The sequence below is a fragment of the Coregonus clupeaformis genome, chromosome 29 (assembly GCF_020615455.1).
Source record: "Coregonus clupeaformis isolate EN_2021a chromosome 29, ASM2061545v1, whole genome shotgun sequence".
Lineage (NCBI taxonomy): Eukaryota > Metazoa > Chordata > Actinopteri > Salmoniformes > Salmonidae > Coregonus > Coregonus clupeaformis.
The window spans coordinates 35,048,565-35,056,643 of record NC_059220.1 but is presented as its reverse complement, the minus strand read 5'-3'; positions in this window follow the sequence as shown (position 1 = coordinate 35,056,643).

Below are 8,079 nucleotides of genomic sequence, written 5' to 3'. Positions count from 1 at the left end.
ATTCCATCTTCTGGTTGGCTCCCTCCGCCTGTCCATTAGATTGGGGGTGAAATCCAGATGTAAGACTGACTGTAGCTCCAATGGCCAAACAGAAGGATTTCCAGACAGCAGAGGTGAACTGAGGGCCACGGTCGGAAACTATGTCACTGGGCAATCCGTGGACCCTGAAAACCTCCCTAACCAGGATCTTGGATGTCTCAGAGGCAGAGGGAAGCTTGGAGATGGGCACAAAGTTGGCGAACTTGCTGAATCGGTCCACAATAGTCAGAATGACCGTGTTCCCCTCAGAAGAGGGCAACCCAGTGACAAAGTCCAGAGCCAGATGCGACCATGGTCGCCGGGGGATCGGTAGGGGGTGAAGAAGTCCAGAGCTGGGCCGATTGGCACTCTTGTTCTGCGCACAAACTGGACAGGCAGCAACAAACCTCAGAGTATCTTTTCCCATGGCAGGCCACCAAAATCGTCTGCGTAGAAGCGCCATCGTCCGAGCCATGCCAGGGTGACAAGCCATCTTGCTGGCGTGGGACCATTGGAGGACAGCCGAACGAACCGACTCAGGCACAAACAACCAACCGGGTGGACCGTTACCGGGGCCGGGCTGCGTCCGAAGGGCCGCCATAACCTCCTCCTCAATCCTCCACATAACGGCTCCCACGACAAGGTTCCGGGGAAGAATCGTCTCAGTCTTGGCCCCACTCTCCTCCGTCTTGGAGAACATCCGGGACAAGGCGTCCGCCTTGCCGTTCTTAGACCCCGGTCGGAACGTCAAGGAAAAATTAAAGCGTCCAAAAAACAACGACCACCTGGCCTGACGGGAGTTGAGAAGTTTAGCCGATTGCACGTAAGCAAGATTCTTGTGGTCAGTCCAGACAACAAACGGTTGCTCCGCCCCCTCCAACCAGTGGCGCCACTCCTCCAAGGCAAGTTTCACCGCGAGAAGCTCCCGGTTACCCACATCGTAGTTCCTCTCCGTAGACGAAAGACGACGAGAGTAGTAGGCGCAGGGATGGAGTTTACCGTCAGTGGAGCATCACTGGGACAGGATGGCGCCAACCCCCACATCAGACGCATCCACTTCAACGACAAACTGACGGGCAGTGTCAGGTTGAGAGAGAATCGGAGCGTTGGTGAATCGCCTCTTCAAATCCAGAAATGCTCGGTCCGCCTCAGGATTCCAACTGAAGGTTCTGGTACTAGAAGTCAGGGCAGTTAAAGGAGCGGCCACACGGCTGTAATCACGGATAAATCTCCGATAGAAATTCGCAAACCCCAGAAACCTCTGGAGCTGCAATCTCGTACCGGGCTGGGCCCAATCCAGAACCGCCCTAACCTTCTCTTGGTCCATCCTAATCTCTCCCCTGGAGATGATGTACCCGAGGAAGGATGTAGTGTGGGCGTGAAATTCACACTTCTCGGCCTTCACAAACAGGCGATTCTCCAGCAATCGCTGCAGAACCTGCTTGACATGCTGGACGTGGCTGGAAGGCTCCTTCGAGAAGATAAGAATGTCATCCAGGTAAACGAACACAAAAAGACCGATCATATCTCTCAGGACGTCATTCACCATACTCTGGAAGACTGCTGGGGCATTGGTCAGTCCAAACGGCATCACCTGATACTCGAAATGACTCATTGGTGTATTGAAACCAGTCAACCACTCGTCCCCCTCTCTGATCCGGACCAGATGATACGCGTTGCGTAGGTCCAGCTTGGTGAATACAGTAGCACCCTGTAAGGAGTCGAAAGCAGAGCTCATCAAGGGCAGGGGATACTTGTTCTTGACCGTGATATCATTCAACCCCCGATAATCAATACAAGGTCAAAGAGAGCCATCCTTTTTACTCACAAAGAAGAATCCTGCCCCCAGGGGTGATGACGAGGGACGAATGAGACCAGCAGCAAGGGACTCCTTTATGTAGGTCTCCAAAGCCTCACGTTCAGGTCGGGAGATGCTGTATAACCGTCCCTTGGGATAGGCAGCTCCAGGGAACAGGTTTATGGCACAATCATATGGTCGGTGGGGAGGGAGTGACAGAGCCCTCTGCTTACTGAACACTTCCCCCAAATCGTGATATGTCTCGGGAACCAGGGACAAATCTGGGGGGTTAGCCTCAATCACCTGACTGGGAACAGAATGGGAACAGGCAGTCTTGAGGCAGTTAGCATGACAATCAATGCTCCAACTAGTTACCTTGCCAGTCACCCAATCGAACGTGGGATTGTGTTCTTTCAGCCAGGGGTATCCAAGGACCAGAGGAACATGGGAAGAAGGCAGAATGAAGAATGAGATAACCTCAGAATGATTCCCTGACAACAGCATCTTAACCGGTTCAGTCCTCATCGTGATACGTGCCAGACTACTGCCGTTCAGAGTGGTAGCTTCAATGGCTTCCGGTAATCGCTCCTTGGAAAGCCCCAGCTGCTCCACCACGTCGGCATCAATAAAGCTTCCATCGGCACCTGAATCGATGAAAGCGTTAATCGCTAAACTCTGATTCCTGTTCATGAGAGTAGCCGGGAAACGGGGTCTGACAGGGGTATTGAGAGGTTGAAACTGGCTCGCTAAAAGTCCTCCCAACTTTAGCGAGCCGAGCAATTTGACGGCCGCTGGGAACAAGTGGAGATGTAATGTCCCGAACTACCACAGTAGAGGCAGCGGTTGGTCTTACGTCTATGTTGGCGCTCCTCCTTGGTTAATCCGTGCCGCCCCACTTGCATGGGTTCAGAATCTGGAGGCAGGACCTCTCCACTAATCCCGTGTGGTGGACAATGATCGACACATTCTGGTCCACCTCCTGACCCGACTGGAAACTGAGAAGCTGATTGATTGGACGGGCCCCATTGCTTCTCCCTCCTTCTCTCTCGAACTCTGTTATCCACCCGAATAGACAAAGCTACCAAACTGTCCAGGTCACTAGGCTCCGGATAGGAGATCAACTCATCCTTGAGTTGCTCCGACAGCCCCTGGTAAAAGGCCGCTTGCAGTGACTCCTCATTCCACCCACTCTCCACAGCCAATGTCCTGAATTCGACTACGAAGTCGGCAACGCTGCGAGTTCCTTGGCGAAGAGAAAACAGGCGCTTAGCTGCGTCCTTACCTCGGACTGGATGGTCAAACAGCTTCCTCATCTCTGCCGTGAACTGCTGGTATGACTCCATGCAGGTGTCCTGTCGTTCCCATACGGCTGAAGCCCACTCCAGGGCTCTACCACGCAGCAATTCAATAACAAAGGCTATCCTAGCCTTGTCTGTGGCGTAAGAGTGGGGCTGTAGATCGAACACTAATCCACACTGCATAAGAAAGGAACGGCATCTTCCCAAATCCCCTTCATACTTCTCAGGCGTCGGAACCTTGGGCTCACTGAAGGGCACAGCTCCAGAAGCGGCAGGCGAGAGAGGTGAAACCGGTGGTGGATTCTCCACCGGCAAACTGAGCTGAGCCTGGATCTTCGTCAGACTGGTAGAAAAGTTCTGAACCGATAACGCTATCTCCTGTAGCGCCGTGCTGTGTTGTCCCAACATCATCTCCTGATGGGTAATGGCATGGCGAACAGAGTCCAGGTCCGCTGGGTTCATTTATGGCCGGATCGTTCTGTCACGGTTCTCTAAGACCGAACCCAGAAGCAGACCAGGACAAGGTGAGTTGAACGAATGTGAGTGTTTATTTACAGATAAAAGATGCAGAATAGTCCAGGAGACGGAGCGGGTGGCGGAGATGAGTAGGTGGTGGTGAAGTGGCAGATGAACTGATGGCACGGCAGGGGTTGGGTGAAGGTTCCGGGAGAATGATGTTTATGGCTAACGATCCGGCAGGGAATGGATGTCAGGTCAGAGCTTATGAAGGGGTGATGATCAGGACCAGGTGTGCCGAAGCTGATGAGAAGCAGGTGCGGGTAATCGAGAGATCACCCGCCTAGCAACGTCGCCCGGTAACCGGACAGGGTGCATTCAGGCACCTTCGGGAAACAGGAGATACAGAGCAGAAAAACGGCAACATAGGCAGGAACAGACTCAGGACGCAGGGTTCATGACAGATGGAGAGGATGAATGGCGCTGGTTAGCCAGATATGATGGCTGAGATAGTGTGGCCAGGCAAAGTCAGTTCTGCACTGACGGACAGATAACTATGTATGACTATGATGGCAGATGGGTTCAAACCAGACCAAGGTCTCCTGCGTAAGCCCACTGAGCTAAAGGCATTACCTTGGGTAACTAACACAAGTTTTCAGGGCTGTTGTGTGACTGTGAGACAGATGGTCATGACAAGTAGCAGTAGGTCTTGAAGTGAACAGTGAAATCCAACAGAAATACACTACATGACCAAAGGTATGTGGACACCTGCTCGTAGAACATCCCATTCCAAAATCATGGGCATTAATATGGAGTTTGCTGCTATAACAGCCTCCACTCTTCTGGGAAGGCTTTCCACTAGATGTTGGAACATTGCTGCAGGGACTTGCTTCCATTCAGCCACAAGAGCATTAGTGAGGTTGGGCACTGATGTTGGGCGATTAGGCCTGGCTCGCAGTCGGCATTCCAATTCATCCCAAAGTTGTTTGATGGGGTTGAGGTCAGGGCTCTGTGCAGGCCAGTCAAGTTCTTCCACACCGATCTCAACAAACCATTCCTGTATAGGCCTCGCTTTGTGAACGGGGGCATTGTCATGCTGAAACAGGAAAGGGCCTTCCCCAAACTGTAGCCACAAAGTTGGAAGCACAGAATAATCTAGAATGTCATTGTATACTGGAGCATTAAGATTTCCCTTCACTGGAACTAAGGGTCCTAGCCCGAACCATGAAAAACAGCCCCAGGCCATTATTCCTCCTCCACCAAACTTTACAGTTGGCACTATGCATTGGGGCAGGTAGCGCTCTCCTGGCATCCGCCAAACCCAGATTTGTCCATCGGACTTCCAGATGGTGAAGCGTGATTCATCACTCCAGAGAACGCGTTTCCACTGCTCCACAGTCCAATGGCGGCGAGCTTCACACCACTCCAGCCGACGCTTGGCATTGCGCATGGTGATCTTAGGCTTGTGTGAAGCTGCTCGGTCATGGAAACCCATTTCATGAAGCTCCCGATGAACAGTTATTGTGCTGACGTTGCTCCCAGAGGGAGTTTGGAACTAGAAGTGAGTGTTGCAACCGAAGACAGACGATTTTTACGCGCTACGTGCTTCAGCACTCGGCGGTCCCATTCTGTGAGCTTGTGTGGCCCACCACTTTGCGGCTGAGCCGTTGTTGCTCCTAGATGTTTCCATTTCACAATAACAGCACTTACAGTTGACCGGGGCAGTTCTAGCAGGGCAGAAATTTGACAAACTGACTTGTTGGAAAGGTGGCATCCTATTACGGTCACACATTGAAAGTCACTGAGCTCTTCAGTAAGGCCATTCTACTGCCAATATTTGTCTATGTAGATTGGCTGTGTGCTCGATTTTATACACTTGTCAGCAACGGGTGTGGCTGAAATAGCCAAATCCACAAATTTTAATGTCTGTCCACATACTTTTGTATATATAGTGTAAGTGTTAGTCGCATCAGCTACAGAAGCCCAGGAACACGGGAAGTGAATCAAAGCGTACCTTTGATATGAGGTAACTCTAGTCTACAGAACATCTGCTCCTGTCCTGCTGCTGCTATGTGGGCTTTGGCTGCTGTCATTGATGGGATCATTTAAGGAATTCAGTCTTCTGCACACACACACAAACACACACCAGAGACATGTCTGATCTGAGGACTGCATGCTTTGGCACAGAGAACAGTAAATAATGCCAGCAGGCAGCATCTCTAGGCAGTGTTCCAAGCCCTGACTACTGGTATTTCTCTGACACATTGTTTCAGAAATTCATTTGGGATTTTATTTTCGTCACACCTTATTTTTTTGTAGATAGGGGCAGGGGTCAAAATGTTCCATGGTGGGTGAGTTGAGAGCCATGGGGTGGCATGGGAAAGCAAACCCCACAACATCTAGCTTAGTGCCGTGAAATGGCTCGAGCACACACGCAAAGCAGCCAGCTGTCAATCACACAGTATACCAGTCATTCACCACTCTCTCTCTCTGACAGAATCACAACGAGGAGATTTTTATTTCTACCTGACAGCTTGGCTCAGAGCCACCAGAATGTCAGACTGAATGGGAAAGAATTTTACTCCCTTACTGACACATTGTAATTAACGGTACCCAGTGTGCAAGTGTGTGTGTGTGTGTGTGTGCGTGCGTGCGTGCTTGCGCGTGTGTGTGTGTGTGTGCGTGCGTGCATGTCTTACCGGTCTCCTCTCGCCACTCTGAGGTGATGTGTGCTGGGTCAGGCTCTGGGAATGTAAAGGTGTCCTGTGGTCTGAAGGTCTGGCTATGGGTCTATCAGACTCTGCTGTCTTCTTCCACGGCCACAGGGGGGTGCTGTACCTCCATCTGCCCCCCAGCAATCCCTGTGCCCCCACCCTAAAGTCGGTCCAGGAAGGCTGATCTCCCCCTGCAACGACACATGTGTGTATTATAAAATGTCTGAATGTTTCTCTGGAATGTATTCAGTATGTTTCTATGCTAATGTTTGTAATGCTGCAAGCCACACCTCCTTTACAGGTATAAAACGTACTCTAAACTTAAAAAGAGATTAGCAATATCAATAAACTACAGGCCGTCCAGCCAACTGCTGGAGCAACAAATACAAGGGATCAATGCCTAAACAGATCACTCAACATTCAACAATTAAATTATGTTTTTAGCATTATTGTAAATAGGTGCACACCTTCTCAGTTCTCTCCTCCTCTCCTCCTCCTGATCTCTCGCTTTATCTTCCAAGACCTCACTCTGAGGGGAAGAACATAAGAGAGAGATAGAGATAGAGAGAGAGAGAGAGAGAGAGAGAGAGAGAGAGAGAGAGAGAGAGAGAGAGAGAGAGAGAGACACAGAGAGAGAGAGAGAGAGAGAGAGAGAAAGGGGGGGCAGAGGGAGGGAGATACAAACACAGAGAGGAGAGGAAGACAGACAGACAGACAGACAGACAGACAGACAGACAGACAGACAGACAGACAGACAGACAGACAGACAGAGAGAGAGAGAGAGAGAGAGAGAGAGAGAGAGAGAGAGAAGAGAGAGAGAGAGAGAGAGAGAGAGAGAGAGAGAGAGAGAGAGAGAGAGGAGGAGAGAGAGAGAAAGGTAGAGAGAGAGAGAGAGAGAGAGAGAGAGAGAGAGAGAGAGAAATGCGGAGATCATCCGTTCACCAAAAATCTCCAATTTGGACTCCAGACCAAAGGACACATTTTCACCAGTCTAATGTCCATAGCTCGTGTTTCTTGACCCAAGCAAGTCTCCTCTTCTTATTGGTGTCCTTCAGTAGTGGTTTCTTTGCAGCAATTCGACCATGAAGGCCTGATTCACACAGTCTCCTCTGAACAGTTGATGTTGAGATGTGTCTGTTACTTGAACTCTGTGAAGCATTTATTTGGGCTGCAATTTCTGAGGCTGGTAACTCTAATGTGATCCTCTGCAGCTCAGCTGGTAGAGCACGGCGCTTGTAACGCCAAGGTAGTGGGTTCGATCCCCGGGACCCATACACAAAAATGTATGCACGCATGACTGTATGTCGTTTTGGATAAAAGCGTCTGCTAAATGGCATATTACATTATTATATATTATAATTAACTTATCCTCTGCAGCAGAGGTAACTCTGGGTCTTCCATTCCTGTGGCGGTCGTCATGAGAGCCAGTTTCATCATAGCGCTTGATGGTTTTTGCGACTGCACTTGAAGAAACTTTCAAAGTTCTAGAGATTTTCCGTATTGACTGACCTTCATGTCTTAAGGTAATGATGGACTGTCGTTTCTCTTTGCTAATTTGAGCTGTTCTTACCATAATATGGACTTGGTCTTTTACCAAATAGGGCTATCTTCTGTATACCACCCCTACCTTGTCACAACACAACTGATTGGCTCAAAGGCATTAAGAAGGAAAGAAATTCCACAAATTAACTTTTAACAAGGCACACCTGTTAATTGAAATGCATTCCAGGTGACTACCTCATGAAGCTGGTTGAGAGAATGCCAAGAGTGTGCAAAGCTGTCATCAAGGCAAAGG